This window comes from Macrobrachium nipponense, chromosome 20 (genome assembly GCF_015104395.2).
Source record: "Macrobrachium nipponense isolate FS-2020 chromosome 20, ASM1510439v2, whole genome shotgun sequence".
Classification (NCBI taxonomy): domain Eukaryota; kingdom Metazoa; phylum Arthropoda; class Malacostraca; order Decapoda; family Palaemonidae; genus Macrobrachium; species Macrobrachium nipponense.
This window is the reverse complement of record NC_061089.1, coordinates 51612403-51631007: the sequence shown is the minus strand read 5'-3', so window position 1 is coordinate 51631007 and position 18605 is coordinate 51612403. Positions and strand designations below refer to the sequence as shown.

At 35.0% G+C, this 18605-nt stretch overlaps 1 long non-coding RNA gene across 1 annotated transcript; it reads right to left on the bottom strand.

Annotated features, from left to right (window-relative positions):
* Positions 1-11204: 11204 nt before the first annotated feature.
* On the bottom strand, positions 11205-18592 carry LOC135225832 (uncharacterized). Its single transcript, XR_010317097.1, has 3 exons — positions 18436-18592; positions 13508-13623; positions 11205-11352 (listed from the first exon to the last, which is right to left on the bottom strand). It is a non-coding gene; the product is annotated as an uncharacterized LOC135225832 (long non-coding RNA).
* Positions 18593-18605: the final 13 nt, after the last annotated feature.

Below are 18605 nucleotides of genomic sequence, written 5' to 3'. Positions count from 1 at the left end.
GGTAATGAAGGGAATACTGAAGTTTTCATCCTTCTTGTGAATGATTATCGGCTGACTATCTGATTATACAGAACCTCTGACGAATTGTAATCTGTGGTAGCGTCAACATTGCCATTGATTTTAAAAGCGTATGGCGGTCCAAGCTAATTCTCCCTAAGTGCTTAAATATGTATGAATGAGGTATCCGGTAGTCTAGTATTTGAGCCGGTATACGACTTTGTCTTTTCAGATGTTCGGCAGGAGATTTGGCGTTCAATAGTCTTTTTAGCTGATGATCTTGACGTCGCAGGAGGCAGCAGTGTTACCGTTTCAATGGCTGCTTCATCCTGACAGTAGCGTTGGTGCATGTAGCCTCTGTAAGAAAATTTCTTACTTCGTTGGTATTATCCGTCTTAGTAGAGCCGTATGAGAGGGCTTGCCTTAATGACGTGTTCAAGACATTCCTTTTGTAGACAGGCAGGGACTAGCACTGTACCAATGTAAGGGATCACCTCGGTATTCTGCTGTAAACCATCTACAAAGGTGGAAGACGCAGGGACTCTTGGGAAGCCTCCCGATCTGCGAATGCTGAAGGCCTTTCCACAGTGTTACCAGATCAAACAGTCCAACGCAGGCAGTAGGCACAGGCAGGCGAAGCTATGACTTGGACCGCATTCATGATCGCCGTCAATCAACAAAATTGGTAACAGTGTCTGCCCACCGTGCATTTGCCCTTCGTGTGGAGGGGAGGGGGTTTTAAGTAACCAACCATTCCATCCCTAATCAAAACTACTAAATAACTAGTATATCATCTGCATGATTTTCAATGGTTGGTTTTTCTGCTCAAGGTTACACTGTGACGCAGGACGATATGCACAGGATCAAAAATAGACTTTATTCCCAATTCCTTCAGTGCTCTACTTGGCGTTGAGTACTAACGAAATTTGTACCACAGTCTGCTTGAACTGAAAGATTTCTTCATTCCAGCGCACATCATTTTTGCCCCCAGCTCTCTACCAGTCACCGTATTGATTTACTGTGATCCACTATATTTTTCCCCTTTTCAGGTTCTTCCGTCAAAAAAGTCATAAATTTGTTCTTTAAAGAGGTAAGAAAGAGTGATTAAGCATCATAACTGCTTAGAAAAAAAATTAATTTAGAAAAAGAATGAACTCTTTGCGAATATTGTGCTATCTCTATACTTAAATGTAAATTAAGGGCAAAAATGAACGTAAGTGACCTAGAAAGTTATTGACTATACTCTGTTTTTTTTCATCTGTCCTTCCGCCTGTGGTGGTTTTGTATGGTAACACTGCGCCCCGGGCTTTAGATAGTTACATTCAGCTTACATTCAAGGATTATAATAATATCCTATTTCGAATATTAACGGTGTAATTCGCATACAGTAAATTATTAAAACACTTTTCAGTTGCAAATGTACACCCAAATATCCTTTTATTTTCCTAAAACTTACAAATAGCGTAACTATCTAAAGCCCGGGACGCAGTGTTACCATACAAAAACACCACAGGCGGATGGACAGATGAAAAAAAACAGAGTATAGTCTTTGTTATTTCTCAGGCAGCAGCTTTCTTCTTCCATTGTAACCACTTGCAGTGTATAGCAGCGTATGTAGCAAGTTTGACAAGAGTGTTTTTTCTTTATAAAAATATGAAACCTTATGCAATTTTCTTCTTTGTCTTCCTCTGATGTCAAAAAAAATATGGTGTCAATTTTTTTTAGTATTTCTATTTTTTTTTTTTTAACCAGCTTGAATACTGGGTAGAAAACTACCGGAAATCCTAGCGACTGCCGCAGAAAATAAAGCAAAGAGGGAATTGTTCATAATGAAGGGTATGTTTTGAACAGAGTTACATAGTAGTTGTACAAGCTGCTTTCTTTACAGAATTTACGGTTGTTTATGATAATTGTTATAGCATATTGAGTATGAGAAAAAAAACTGTGTACCATTTACAAGCATTGGTGTTGACCATGCTGTAGAACAGGAGAATTGGAAAATGAAAGCTGTCGGGGTGGTGGGGGCATTACACAAAATCCAGAAACATTAGCTAGGTTTTTTTTCTAATTGCCCCAAGATCTCGCTTATCTGCAGAAGCTGAAATTTTTGCGGGTGTGACTCATCACTCACGCAAGCAGCATCATAAATTTTCACTGAGTGTAACTAAGAGAGATTTTACCTGAACAGAGCAACTAAAAACTGTGCCGTAAGACTCCAATCCACTTGAGTTTCAAGGTGACCACTTGTTGAATATCATTACGAAGTCAGTTATGCTACAGTCAGCACAGATGGATATTCCTCAACGAGAAGAGAAGGGAAGAATGCATATTGCTCCTTTGTCAGGGAAAGGATACATGGGCCAGTTAGCTCATGGGAGAAGATGCTAAAACAGCAGCTGTAAAGTTGGAAGTCTGCATCTAAAACAATGACAGTTGTTCAGAGTTATAAAACCATTGAACTGAAAGAAAATCTCTATTTGTTTGCCAGAATGACTATAGCTGCCAGAACACGCCTAGATAGTGACATTAAGGAAGCAGTAGGAAAACATAAGTTTTCAAGCATTTCAAGGCCTTTCTTTGCCTCTAATCACCTCCTCCTTCCATGCAATATAAAAGCAAAATCTTAAAAATTAGGGAATTTGTCTGAGAAAATGCAGGTATGGGTGAAGGAAGGCCAAGAATCTGCAGAAAGTGAAGGTAGCACACAAGCTGGGGGTGATGAAATGATTGAATCAGAAGCAGAGGAAAAGGTGGTCATCATAGATGCAATGGTGATTTTTCAGCAACTGTCAGCCACAGAAAGACATGTGAAAAGCTGCAGGGAATTTGCTGGACTATACATTGAGAGTCTTGGAAAAAGATCTGCTACCTCATGATGTCATGCATTTTGTATTTGACTATTATGGTGTTGACATCTCACTCACGCAAGCTACCAGAGATAGACATGCAGGAAAGGTGAAGAATTCTAGAAGCTATGTTTGCATGGACACAACACATATAAGGACTCCAGTATCTTCTTTCATCAGTGACACCAAGACCAAAGGTGGTCTTTCAGAGTACCTGGCTGAGAAGGTCTTAGAACACTTCAGGAATGAAAATAAAAGTCGTTGTATTTACCCGTGGTGGTGCTAAGTCATATCATGTTGATGTCGAATACATATCTCACCAGTTGTCAAAAGGAGACTGAAAAAACTTCTTTTATTGCATGTTTTCAGTGTTGCTGGCCCAAATGTCACCAGACAGATGCGTTTGCGCTCGCACTTAGTCGTTTCCCTAACCTTGAACCTATTACCTCTGTTGTTCTAGAACTGGCAAGAAACAACGTGTTTTGGCTTTAAAGCCCATCTATGAAGCTCTTGGTCCTGAGTCTGCTGCAGCTCTTCCTGAGTTCCACTGTGTACTGGTTGTGACACCACTGGGAGATTGGCAGATAAAGGGAAAGCACATATTGTATGTTGGCAAGCATTCCGGAAGGCTTCTACACATGTAAAAACTGCATTTATTCAGCATGGGAAAACCGACCAACAGATGATACAAAGGCAGGACTTTAAGAGTGTGTGCAGATTGTATCAGCCTAAGCCTAAGATCAAAGATGTGAAGCATCTTCGATGGGAAATAATAAGACAATCCCAAGCAGAAGCAGAAAAGCTTCCTCCAACTAAGGCAGTTTTGGAACACGCACTTTTGCGTGCTCATTACCAAGCAATGGTCCATAGAATTTTGGACTTTGTGACCATGAATATATAACCAAAGACGAGATATGTTTAAGAAAAAGATTGTTTACGATTCAATCCTTAGGGACATATAGTAATAATTTTATGCTATGACATCACGAGCACTTACTGACGCCATCGACAGCCAATCATAGGACAGAAAATTTCCCCCCTAAAAGGAAGGTACTGTGTGGGGTTCCTTCAGTTTGTGGGCTGCTGCTTGGTGTTTTTTCAAAGTGGACGAAATTTCTGGTGTTATTTTCTTTCTTAGCTTTTATTTGTTTTTTCCCTTATTTTCCAATAAATATGAGAATTTTATTACAACATTTTGTTAAAAATATATTATTCGCTAAATCTGGAAATAAAAATTAATAATCTCACGCCATGATTAAAGGGGCATATCTTTTGTTGTTAAGCAAGTGATCATGTTTATTAAATGATAACATTACGACTTTATTATTTTTGCTTACCAATCACTTTCTAATTTTAAAACTTTATTATCATTCTCTACTAATCTCTTTAAGCTTTAGAAAAAAAACTCTCATATGACGCATTTTTTATAATCATCACGACCTTTTTTGTTGATAAATCAGGCAGATAAGCTGTAGAGAGAGAAGGGAGAACTTATGCTACTTGAACAGAACTTGGGCTATCAAACATTAATATTATTGATATGTGTAAATGGTCCATTCTAGACCGCTATTCGCTGTTTACATTGATATATATATATATATATATATATATATATATGTATATATATATATATATATATATATATATATATATATATATATATATATATATCTATATATATAATATTATTATATATTATATAATAATATATTATATATATAATATATATATATTATATATATATATATATATATATATATATGTATAATTATATATAATAATTATATATATAAATATGATTATATTATATATATATATAGTATGGGATAGATAGATAGATAGATATATTTATATATACATATATAGTATGTATATATATGTATATGTATATATATATATATATATATGTGTGTGTGTGTGTGTGTGTGTGTGTGTGTATGTGTGCATGTATGTACATATGCAAATAATAAATAACATTAATTGGCCCGAAATAAACACAATCTATCAATAGATATAAAGGAAAATAGTAATTAAAAGGGTAATAATAAACGCTCCTGTGACATCCGCCCTTGCAGGAGTATTGCTTCCCGAGTTGACTGTGAACGTGTCGTTTTTTATGAATGGGAGCAGCTCAAATTCTTATATTCTTTGTTTACGTAATGATTTAGTTGCCAGTCGTCACATCTGAAAAAATAAGCGCTTTAATATGTCGACAAATGTTACGCTAGAAGTGTCTACTCTTAAAGCTTGCTATTATACTAAATATAAATAATCGTTGAAGATTTAATGGAAAACTAACTTGATCTACACACGCAACATCTTAAGTATTTCTCGAACGATAAAGTAACCAAGTAGCTTTTTTTCCCATTTATGCCGACGCTACCTACCTCCATTGTAGCCAGGTGTGTGGACGCTAATTCTTAAAAAGAAATTAGGTTTGCGTCAATATTTATTCCTAGTGCCGCACAGCAAGTATTTCTACACTGGTACATTCTTATTAAAGGGCATTAAAGAAAAAATTAGATTTTTTCTTTAATGCCCTTTAATAAGAATGTACCAGATTAATATTTTTCGTAAGATAATGTGGTTTTTATTTGATTATTACTCCAGAATCCTTGGATACGAATGCTCCCCTGGCACCATAAATAATAAAAAAAAACTGGTAACTTTTTGGCGACGAAAAATATCGAATAATTGGGAATTATGAGCATTTCTGCATATCAAATCTATATGAAAATATACTATATCGAATTTATGACTTTGTGATAATAGACATATGCACAAATACCAGATATATTTAAATCCCTAGAGACACAAGGCCACTCTTTATGACGTCCTAGCATGATCAGTTAATGACGTCATCGACAGCCAATCATAGGACAGCAAGTTTTCCGCCAAAAAAGGGAACTGTCTTAGAGTTCCTCCAGTTTATGCGTTGCTGTTTGCTGTTTTTCCAAAATGTCAAAATTTCTAGAATTTTTTAGCAACTCATTTTGATAAAAATAGCATTATTTATTATTAATATTTAGTGAAAAATTATTTGATTAATAAACGGCAATGAAGAGGGGGGCAAGGTTTATTTTTGTGTTGAGCATTTTTGTATGTGTAATTATTATTATTTTCATTTTTGCAACGTTTTTGAGAGAGAAGCAGAGATTATACGAATTTATGAAATTATATCATTCTTAATCCTCGTTCCCCTTCAGCCTCTATAAACTTTAAGAAATTTTCCTTTATTATGTTCTGAAGGGCATTATTGATTAAAAAATTGTTAAATTGTATTCTAGCTTTAATGCTTTCCTTTTTTTATGAGTTTTATCACATGCTTCTTGTTACAAATAATTTACTCACTAATTATAAAATTTTAAGAGAGAGAGAGAGAGAGAGAGAGAGAGAGAGAGAGAGAGAGAGAGAGAGAGAGAGAGAGAGAGAGAGAGAGAGAGAGACTTATACAATCAGAATATTTTTTATTGTCAAGTCACTTCCTAATTTTTAATTCATATCGTACTGGATCCTTATTCTCTTCCAATCTACTTTAAACTTTCTCAAATATTCTCCTATATGACGCACATTTTTATTTTTTTATATTTTCATCAACGTCTTTCGTTGAAAAACTATTGAATTTGTTCTTAGATAATACAGACAAGTATCACTAACTACTTTCTAAAGAGAACAGAGAACTCCTGTCCATTCGAGTCATCAATCGAGTTTTATGAATGGGCGCTGCAGACGACGCGCTTCCACTCTTGTTGATAACGAAGTGGTTCAGTTTCGAGGAGTTACTTCTGAAGAAAAAATAATGTTTCAGGTTAAGAGAATATTACTTTCGAGTTATCTGCTCTTACGCTGTGTTAGCCATTAAATACACGGGATCACTGGAGGTTTAATGGAATTGGGTCTTGATCTCCAATTGCAATATATTACGTATTCTTCAAATCTGAAAGGTAACCAATTAGTCTCTCTTGTCTTTTTTTTCAGAAGCTGCCTCCTCCATTTTAGCCAATTCGATGAACACTAGTTCTTTCAAATGAGTTGGTTGTATGTGACTATACACTGTCAGTGTCACTTATTAGCTATTTGAAAATTAATATATTCTGCTATGAAGGTGTTAGAGAAATGAATGAGAATTTTGTAGCTCTAATTGTATGATGAGTTTATATAGTTCTTTTGACTATTCCTACAGACTCCTTGGATAAGAGCACGCACCTTCTCCATTAAAAACTAAAACCGGTAACATTGGTGAAGGGAAATCTTGAATAATTAGCTTTAAAGAGCAATTTCTTCGTGTAGAAACTATATGAAAATATATCATATAGAATTTTGGACTTTGTGACTGCGGATATATAAACAAAGACGAGATATGTTTAAGTAAAAGATGGTTTACAATTAAATCCTTAGGGACATATAGCAATAATTTAGTGCCATGCCATCACGAGCAGTTAATGACGTCATTAACAGCCAATCATAGGACAGAAAATTTCCCGCCTAAAAGGAAGGTAATGTGTGGGGATCCTCTTGTTTATGGTCTGCTGCTTGCTGTTTTTCAAAGTGGCCGAAATTTCTATAGACAGTGCCCCCCCCCCCTTTTTTTAGCTCTGTTTCTTCCTTTATTTTTTTCATTTCAATAAATATGAAATATTTATTTCATTCTCCTCGGTCGGTGAGGGCCTCTGCCAACAGAAGAGTGGAGATTTTCTAGAAAGAAGGTGCTCGATGTCCTGTTTTTTTTTTTTTTTTTGGCAATTGAGGCCCATCCTCAATAATTCGTCTTCCTCAGAGGCCGGAATGTAGTCGGTCAGGTTGATGTAGTCGTCTTTTTCTTGTGGAAGTCGTAGTTTGCCTCCGTTGAGGGCATTCAGTTTCTTTGTGATGCCCTTGAGTTTCTTTTTAGCATCTCCTCCAAGCGGCGATGACTATCGGTGATGTTTCTGCGCTGCTCCTGCCCTTGGAGGGGGTCGTCTGTAGTTCTGTCATCTTCTCCATTTCCAATGGCACCAAGGAGGGACTGCGTCAGGGCCACCGCGACGGTAGAGGTTCTCCCACTCGGCAAACAAGTTCTTCATTTCTTCGACGAGGGCTGTCTTCTCTCTCCTTCAAAGTCAGTTGCCGCTGCAGCAGGGTTTTCCTGAAGCTCCTCGTGCCTGGATCTAGCTGGGCAGTAGGGTCTTGTAGCCTGAGTGTTGTTTATTCAGGAAGCAGACCTTCTTTGATGCATGTTTTGTTGAAAGTAATGGCAGTTTTTAACGAATTAATATTATACAGGGTCGTTTCAATTCTTCTGATAATTCGTTTTTCTGACTCAGCTAGGTTGTTGAGTAGAATTCCATTATTCACATTTGTCATAATTAAGATATTTGTCAAAATTACTTTATCAAAAATATCTTATATTTTGCTTATAGAATGGTATAGAAACCAAGGCCAGTGACTTCAATGGAATCTTGGTAGCTATCTGGTAGCTTTGGCATTTTTAGGATACGGGTATTATGTATCCTTGTACTGCTGGTAGGACTCCTTCAGGGATCGCTGTAGCCTGCATGTTTATTTTATTAGAACATCTTGTTTATTCATTTAATTTGAAAATAAAAACTGAATAAATAATCTCACCCCATAACTTTTGTTGGTGAGCATATGTTACTTTTTTCGCGAGAGAGAGAGAGAGAGAGAGAGAGAGAGAGAGAGAGAGAGAGAGAGAGAGAGAGAGAGAATGTTTATTAAATTATACCAATACGATATTTATGATTTTTGCTTCCCAATCACTTCCTAATTTTTAATGTATGTTTAATGTATTTTATCATTCTCTACCAGTCTCCTTAAGCTTTTGAACACTTACATATATGACGCATTTTGTTTTTATATTCATCACGGCCTTTTGGTTAATTTTGTTGATAAACCAGATTGATAAAGCATCTATGCTGTACAGAGGGAAGAGAGAAATAAAATAGGTCGTTCCTGGGTGAACAGAACTTATGCTGCCTTACATAAATATTACAGATACGTCTAAATTGTTAATATTAGTCAGCTATTCTTCGTTTACATTATGATATATATATGTGTAATCCTGGATTATCTCTTTAACTTTTACCCTTTTGACAATCAACCATCTGGTATTTTTTATCTTGTTTACCTGATAACTTTCTCTACAAATGTATTTTATTCGTTCCTTTACAATGTCTTAGTAAAGACGAAAGCGCTTGGATTTCTGACTATCATTTTCCTGTGGTATTTGCTTATTTAATGTACTCACGCGCATCTACTGTGATTTTTTAAGCATATATATGTGTTTATGTATGTATGTAAGCAAATAGAAAATTATATTGATTGGTACGAAATAAACACAAAATGTCAATAGATTTAAAGAAAAATTAGTAATTAAAAACAAGGCAACGCTCGTGTGACATCCACCCTTGAGGGAGTTACTCTTCCTGACTGTGGTCGACAGTGGCACCTGACGTTTTTTATGAATGAGAGCAGCTCAGGTTCTTCCATTCTCTGTTAACAAAGTGCTTTAGTTGTCAGTTGTCACATCTGAAATAAATAAGAGATTTAAAATTTCGACAAATATTACGCCAGAAGTGTCTACTCTTATAGCTTGTTATTATATTAAATATAAATATTCATTGGTAGTTTAATGAAAAGCTAACTTGATCTACACACACAATATCTTAAGTATTTCTCGAACGACAAAGTAACCAATTAGATTTTTTCGCCATTTATTCTGAAGTTACCTACCTCCATTGTAGCCTGTTGTATGAACGATAATTCTTTTAAAAATTTGGGTTTGCGTCAATATTCATTATCAGTGTCACACAGCAAGTATTTCTACACCGGTATATCCTTATTAAAGGGCATTAAAGAAAAAATTAGATAATGTGGTTTTTATTTTATTATTACTCCAGAATCCTTGGATAAGAACGCTCCCTCGGTACCATAAATACAAAAACTGGTAACTCTTTGGCGACGAAAAATATCGAACAATTCGGAATTATAGACATTTCTCCATGTCAAGTCTATATTAAAATATTCTATTCAGAATTTATGACTTTGTGATAATAGACATATGCACAAATTCCAGGTATGGTTAATAAAAGACTTTCGAGAGTAAGATCCCTAGGGACACAAGTCAACGCTTTTATGATGTCATAGCATAATCAGATAATGACATCTGCAGCCAATCAGAGGACAGAAAATTTCCCGCCAAAAAAGAGGAAACTGTGTCGGGTTCCTCCAGTTTATGCGTTGCTGTTTGCCGTTTTTCCAATTTTTGTTAATTTAATTTTTTCTTTCTTTTTAGCTTATTTTTAAAATAGGAGTATTATCATTATCAATAATTTAGTGAAAAATTGAATTAATAAATAGGAAAATTAGAATTTTATCTCTCAGCTAACAGAGCTAGCATACATTATTATATATATATATATATATATATATATATATATATATATATATATATATATATATATATATATATATATTATGTAACGCATTTAAGTATATGTATTACTATTATTATTTCAAAGATTTTCATATACCTCGTTAAAAATCATTTACTCACTAATTATTAAATAAATATTATTCTCATGTCATGATTAAGTGAGAGGAGGGCCAATGTATTGTTATTATTTTTCTTTTTTTCTTTTGAGAGAGAGAGAGAGAGAGAGAGAGAGAGAGAGAGAGAGAGAGAGAGAGAGAGAGAGAGAGAGAGAGAGAGAGAGAGATACTTACACAATCATGATGTTATCAGCCTTATTATAAGATGCTGTAGGAACTTGTTATTTTTTCTTGTCAAGTTACTTCCTAATTTTTAATTCTAAAACATTCTCTTATATGAAGAAGTTTTTTTTAATATTGCCATCAACGATTGGGGAACTATTGCATTTGTTATTATATAACACAATAAGTCTCACTAACTAACTACAGTTTAGAGAGAACAGAGAACTATAATTTCTGTAAAAATGTGACTTTCCTTAACTGAGAGTAATGATGTACTGAATGATCACGTTACTAGAATTTCTCATCTCAAGCATTATTGTTATCAATAATATTATTTTTACCAACATATTCAATAAAACTAACCTATCCATCCTTCACACAGCGGAGGTCAATTATGTACGTTTATATAATATATATATACATATATATAATATATTTATTAATATATATATATAGTATATATATATATATATATATATAAGGTATATATACGACATATATACATACCATATATATATATATATATTATATATATATATATATATATATATATATACACATATCTTCTTCTTCCCAGCTTTAACCCATTTTTATATATATGTCTCAAAAGTCATTTGAAAGTGATAAATGCAAACTGACAATAGGGAGAAAATAAAATATTTATTTAGAAAATAACAATAAAAGATCGTGTAACTCCTGTCCATGCCGGTCATCAATCGATTTTTTATGAATGGGGATCTGCAGACACGCATCCTCACTCCTTCGTAACTAAAGCTGACTGAGTTGCCAGATGCCACTTCTGAAAACAATAAGAACTTTAAAGTATTACAAATATTACCAAACGGTTGTCTACTCCTTCATCGTATGCAGTATTTTATGCATTTCTCAAACCATGAAGGCATTTATTCAGACAACCGTCTAACATTGAACCCAATTGTGTGAAAAGTAGTTCTTACAAAAAAAGTTGGCTTTACATCTATAAACATTGTCAATATCACACAATTAGCAATGCAAAATAAATATATTTATAGTTAATAGCATGAAGGAAAAAATGAGACTTTATAGCCAATATTTTACAGTACATTTTACTACTTCTTTGGCCTGTTACTCCAGATTTTTAAATATATATATATATATGCATATATATATATATATATATGTATATATGTCTATATATATATATATATATATATATATCTATATATATATATATATATATAGACATATATATATATATATATATATATATATATATATATATATATACATAAAGGCTATGGCCTTACCACAAAGGCCTTCTTTTCGCCCCCCCCCACCCCCCGCGCCAATATGAGCGGATTATAATAAATCTTCTAAATGTGGCCATTGTCCATGCATAGTGACCAACTGCTTACCAATAGGCTGTATTTTTATATTTTTCTTTTTTAGGGAAAGGTTCGTTTGACCCCAAAAATACCCAAGGCTATAGATTTATCATTCGGGGCTTTTTTTTATTTTTTTTTTTTTTTGCAATATAGGCGGATAACTGTCCGAATTTGGCCATTTTCCATACATAATAACCAATTGCTTGCCAATTGGCCTCACTTTTCTCAGTTTTAAAGAAAACTCAGTTTGACCCCCAAAACCTCTACGGATTTATCATGCATCATTCCATGTATTTGAGACCATAGAAATAAATTATTGAAAATCTTTTTCAGTCGCCACAGTTATAAAGGGATTGTAATATCTGGATAAAATGAACAGTCAACACATGATACCTAGATAAAAGGGACAGACAGAATAGTAATACCTGGATAAAATGAACAGCCGTCACAGTAACACCTAGATAATAGGGGCAGTTACCAAAGTATTATATACTTGGATAAAAGGGACAGACAGAACAGTAATATCAGGAAAAAAAGGGACAGTCTTCACAGTAATAACTGGATAATAGGATAAAACCGACAGACAGTACAGTAATACCTAAATGATAGGGACAGTCACCACAGTAATACATGGAAAAAAAGGACATTTACCTTTATAAAAGGAAAAGACAAAACAGTAATACCAGGATAAAAGGGACAGTCACCACAGTGATACCTGGGTAACAGGGACAGATAGCACAGGGATACCTGGTTAAAGGGGGACAGAGAGCATAGAAATACCTGAATAAAAAGAAAAAACGTTACAATAATATGTGAATAAAAGGGACAAAAAGTACACTAATACCTGGTAAAAGGTGTCAGATAGAACAGTAACACCTTAATAAAAGGGACAGTCACCACAGTAATACCTAAATAATACGTACAGACACAACAGTAATACCTAAATAAAAGGGACTGTCACTACAGTAATACCTGGATAAAAGGGACAGTCACCACAGTAATACCGAAATAAAAGGGACAGTCACTACGGTAATACCTAAATAAAAGGGACAGTCACCACAGTAATACCTAAATAAAAGGGACTGTCACTACAGTAATACCTGGATAAAAGGGACAGTCACTACAGTAATACCTAAATAAAAGGGACAGTCACTATGGTAATTATTTGGATAAAAGGGACAGTCACTACAGTAATACCTAGACAAAATGGACACTCACTACAGTAATATCTGTCAGTTCAACCACGACTAGGCCAAGGGTAAATGTTCCCATTAAAAAAATTAGAACTGTCAGTAGTAAGAACAACTCAAAACTTCCCCCCCTCTCCCTTCTTCCTCCCCTCCCCCTTCCCCTCCTCTTCCCTTTTCCTTCCCCATCCCCTTTAGCTTTCCTTTTCCCTCTCGCTACGAGTAGACTATCATTTAAGAGATTTCCCCGGGCACTGTCGGGTTGGTCAGATGGTTATGTATGTATGTATCTGTGTGAGTATAATGAAATTGTTTAGCACATATTAAATACAAACTATCAATAGCCAGAATGTAATATAATTAAAGAAATAATATCAAACTCTCGTGTACCGTATGTCCATACCAGAAATGTTTTCCTTTTAACTGTGATGATGTCATCAATCGTGTCTATGAATGGGAGGTGCAGACGTTTTTCCGCTCGCGTTGTTGCCTTAGTGATTCAGGTGCCAGGTGTCACTTCTGAAAAAAAAAGGTTTAACATTTTTTTAAATATCTACAGATATTACTTGAGAGGTGTTCACTCTTAAACTGTGTCAATTATTAAATGTATAGAGAATCAGTGTAGGGTTATTGGAATATGAACTTCATCTACATATGCAGTATTTTATGGATTTTTCAATCCATGATGGTCACCATTATTTCTGACCATTTATTCTGACGTAACGATCCTCCTTTGTAGCCAATTGTGTGAGCACTAATACTTACAAAAAAGTTGGATTTATGTGGACATTCATGGTCAATATCGCTTAAAAACTACTTCAAAATAGGTACTTTATTATATGTATAGGCGCCAAATTTTAAAAGATAAGATCTTATGGTTCAAATTATTGGTAAATATAAATAGCTTGTCTTGTAATAATTCCAGACTCCTTCGTTAAGAATATGCCTCTTACACCACTGTAGATAAACTGGTAACTCTGTGAAGGAAAATTTTGAATAATGAGTATTTAAAAACCATTTGTTTATTCAAGTTTTAGAAAATATTTTAAAAGAAGACATGAACGTTGTGTAAAAACGAGTTTATACGAAACCTAGTACGTGAATCTTGAGCATTAATGGACGTGGATATTGGGGCTTCATTTATTTTGACCATCTCGAGCAAGGTACATATATTATTCTACCCATCTTAAGCTTACAATAATTTAAAGGAGAAGGATACAGTTAGTAGTTATTTTACAGTATGCTACCGGAATAGTAGTCCAGGTGTTTTTATAAGGATTTCAGAAGGTAGATCCTTTTATGGTATCAGAGAACCGATAACTGAGCGAGAGGCTTAGGTATTTTTATTAGCTGCTGCTGAAGGAAATCCACCAGTCACCTTCGGCCAGAAATCGCCAATGAAATGGCCATTAGCTAAGAGAGGTAACTATGCGCCGCGATAAGCTACAGATTAAAGGTCGGGTGGTGCTTAGCCTTTTCAACTTTTTTGTTTATTAAACCGGCATTCTTTCTGTTAGATTCGCCGTCGATTTTATGCCTAAGAATCGAGAAACATAAATTACCGAAATTTCACAGTATAGTATTTCAGTTGTTTGTGCCCAGATACACAAAACAAGAAAAAAAAGACGAAAATTCTAATGAAAAGTAAAATTACATTACCTTAGGTAGTATCTATTTCTACATTTTCTGTAATGCCTACAAGACTTCACAAGTACTGGGGAATTATTATTACAATATAAGTTTAACATTAACGAACATTTAACCATGAATTCAAAATAAGCAACGGATTTGAGCTTCCTTTCTCAAAACAAGCTTTATATATTGATCAATTTCTAAATACTGTTCATAGTGAGGAAGAGATTTTAACAACTTAATAGTTTTGCACCCTGAAAATACAGCTTCTTCTTGTTTTGAGATCATCGACATGCTGGAACAACATTAAAAAACTCATAATTCTTTTGTGACAGTTTTTCCAGGCGTGTGATGATTTACATAAGCACTATATTCTTTTAATGGAGAGGAGAGAATGGAGACAATCGTCAAGCTGTGTGAGGGGGCACTCGTATAAATGTCAAGAAGAACACATGCTCTAAATACGTCTCCTTTTTTTATTTTTTTTTTTTTTTTATTCTTAGGAAAACACAAACCTTGGACTTTTGACTGTTTTATAAAACTGATGAGTGTTAATTTCAGCACGGTCCTATATCCATCATAACAAAAAATAAGCAGATGGAAATGATCAGCCTAAGTAAAGTGCTAAGAAGTATTTAATAAAAAAGAATATATTCTGGACCACACACGTTGAATCCAGTCACCTTCAATATCCTTCCTTATCGCGTTACTATCTATTCATTTTAGGCGAGCTGAGAATCTTTTACGACAGCAGTCTCTCTCTCTCTCTCTCTCTCTCTCTCTCTCTCTCTCAGAGAGTAAGTCGCTCTCTTTATCTATCTCTCCATCTCTGGAGGAACTGTGATATCGATCATGTAAAGCCCCGATACGTGATGAATCAAATTTATTTACTACACTTAATTTACATCACCATTTACTCAAGGCATCCTCAAGATATTTAAGCTAAACTTTCACATACCGTCCATTTCAAATATCCACTAACGATCTACTTATAACCTTTTTAGAATATATACGAAAAGTGTTCACTGAGGATTTACCTGAAAAGAAATTCGAAAGGTGCTCACCCAACACATTCACAAGATGTACTCGGATAAGTCCTCATTTCTTTACAGTCTGAAGCAACGCTTTTGACGACATCACGAGAGACGATGAGAATACATATATTCATGAAATGTTATCTCGTACGGTGACTCTAATCCCTAATAAGGACGGATCTTCATACACGCCAAGGTCCGGAGACAGGTGGTTACAATGTATACATTTTTTTCTTTGTATGTGCGTGTGTGTGTGTGTGTTGTAGTGGCCATTGATGCTTCTCTGAGAATTTTTCTTTATGGTTGTTACGTAACCAAGTCTTCCTCTGTTGATCAACCTATGTCCACCGTGAAGCCTGTTAGCTATAAGCTTTTAAAGTTTACAAATAAAACAACAATCCTAAACATATCTGAATGCTGGACAAAAAAAAAAAAAAGCCATGATTTTATCTGCAACAGTAACTAGATTTTTATATAGGTCACTGGACGATTTCTCAATGTTCTACTCTACAGCAAGCATGGATATTTTATACTTTATATATATATAATTAGATATATATATATAATATCTATATATATATATATATATATATATATTATATATATATATATATATATATATATACATGAAAGAAAAATAAGTTGAATTGTAAATGAGAAAATATTAAATCAATTGAGGCCATTTTTACCTTTGCCTTCTTTGCCTCGTATTCTGGATTTCGACGTTATCGAAGCACTGCCAATGCAACTGTAATCAATAGGAAACGAAGAATTTCAAAAAACCCTGAAAGTTAAAACGATTACAGCTGAAATGGACAGGTAAATAGCAAACAATTACAGTACAAATGCAGAAAGAGGTAAAGGGGCTGATTACTGTCTACAGAATGATAAAAATTCGCATAGCGTTCACTGCATAACTGGACATACAAGGAAATTTTCAGATTACTCCAATCATACAGGTAAGACACGTGACTGGCTACTATATACAGGTGAACACTAGTAACTATCATGCACACATACCCATACAGGTAAAACACAAGTCATTATGACTCTTATCCCATGCATACAAGTAGAGAGTAGCCGTAACTACTTATGCAGGTGAGCAGTACCCGTTATTAAGTACACATACCGTTACATGTAAAGCAGTGGTGACTATTACGTATATGCAATTCTTACAGGCAGACACCAGTGACTACTGTTTCTGTGCACCCTACTTCGAGCTTATCAACCAGTCCTGCAGGTATCATGTTCAAGTCAGGAGATAATGTTAATGATCTCACCTGAGTCCATTCCATATATAGGCACTTGATTACTGCCAGCCATTTTGAATTGCATTATTAACTGAAAGTTGGCGATACTACGATATTCAGGCTTATAAGTCACTAAGTCCTATCAAATTATAACAATAAACTAGCATCATAAAACTTTTGCCTAAAAGCTGTATTTTTCCATTTAGAGATAGGTCAGTTTTTTCATGTAATTATATGTAGATAGAAAGTGCTTGCAATCGAATGGAATTCATATTTTTCTTCTAATTCCCATCAAACTGCTGCAAGCACGCATTAAATTTTTCAGACAGGGAATAACTTTCAATGAGTTGGCCTTACCATAAGCAAAATAACAAATTTACAAGTATGCCATTTCATTTAAAAGTGAAAAAAAATCAGTATGATGTATCATATTTTAAAGCAAAATACTCGTATAAATCTAAAAAGAATAATTTGAATATATACATATATATATATATTATATATATATATGATATATATATATATATATATATATAAAGACACAAACCTAAAGCCTTTTAAGGAAGGTATAAAATGAATACATGACTTCTTTTAGGTCAGTGCCCCTCGCAAGCTCATAAAGGCGGGTACTGGGATTCAGCGAATTGCTTTAACTTTCACAATCCTTTGCGAGATTACATTTTCAACCCCAAAGTCCTGTCTGGCTCAGTTTAATCAATCTTCCTTGAAATTAATAAGATAATTATCAACAAGAACTAAAGTACGACTTATTTTAACTAGCTTTGCTTGCAGATATAGCAGGCAAAAACTACAGTGCATCCCAAGTGTGAATGCACACAAATATGCAACAGATGCGCTCACGCCTGTGCATGAAGTAGACATAACCTAGTTTGTCGAATGCAAGCTCTCTGGAGAAAAGGATGCGCATGCACAGGAATTGACCTGACACCAGTGCCCAAAAGACTACGCTGCCCCTTCGATGCGGTATTATTCTAAATAAATAGTGTACACCCGAGTATTAAAAGGCCATATAACGCTGCATAGAGTACGCATACTTAGAGATATGGAATGGGCGTACGCTGCTACATAGGCTAGGCATAACTCGATGAATAGAATACGCATACAACTAGCGATGAATGAGCCAGCCACGTCGCACAGAACGTGTATACACAGATAGAAGTCACGTGGTACAGAAATAGAATTCCCATGAACCTGGTCGTGCAACTCTCATACAGTCCGACACATAACAAGCACACAAAAACCAGGGAAACAATTACAGTGGGAGGTAGAATACGTACACAGAATATCTACGTATATATGGATTCACAACAGAGCACAGAGTACACATGCAACGTGGCTTACAATACATGCAAACCGGAATACAAGACATACGCCGGCATGCAAAGTTTAGCTACCCATTCGCCGAGGCGGGCGTCTTCCATCCACCTCCAAAGCGCTGGCGACGGGGTTCTCTCTGCCCGCGTGCCCGAGCCTAGGCAACACGCCCTAGTCCTCCTCCCCCTTCTCCTTCTCCCGCTCCTCCACCTCCCCCTCCTTTGCTCACCCAACTAACGCCCACACGACC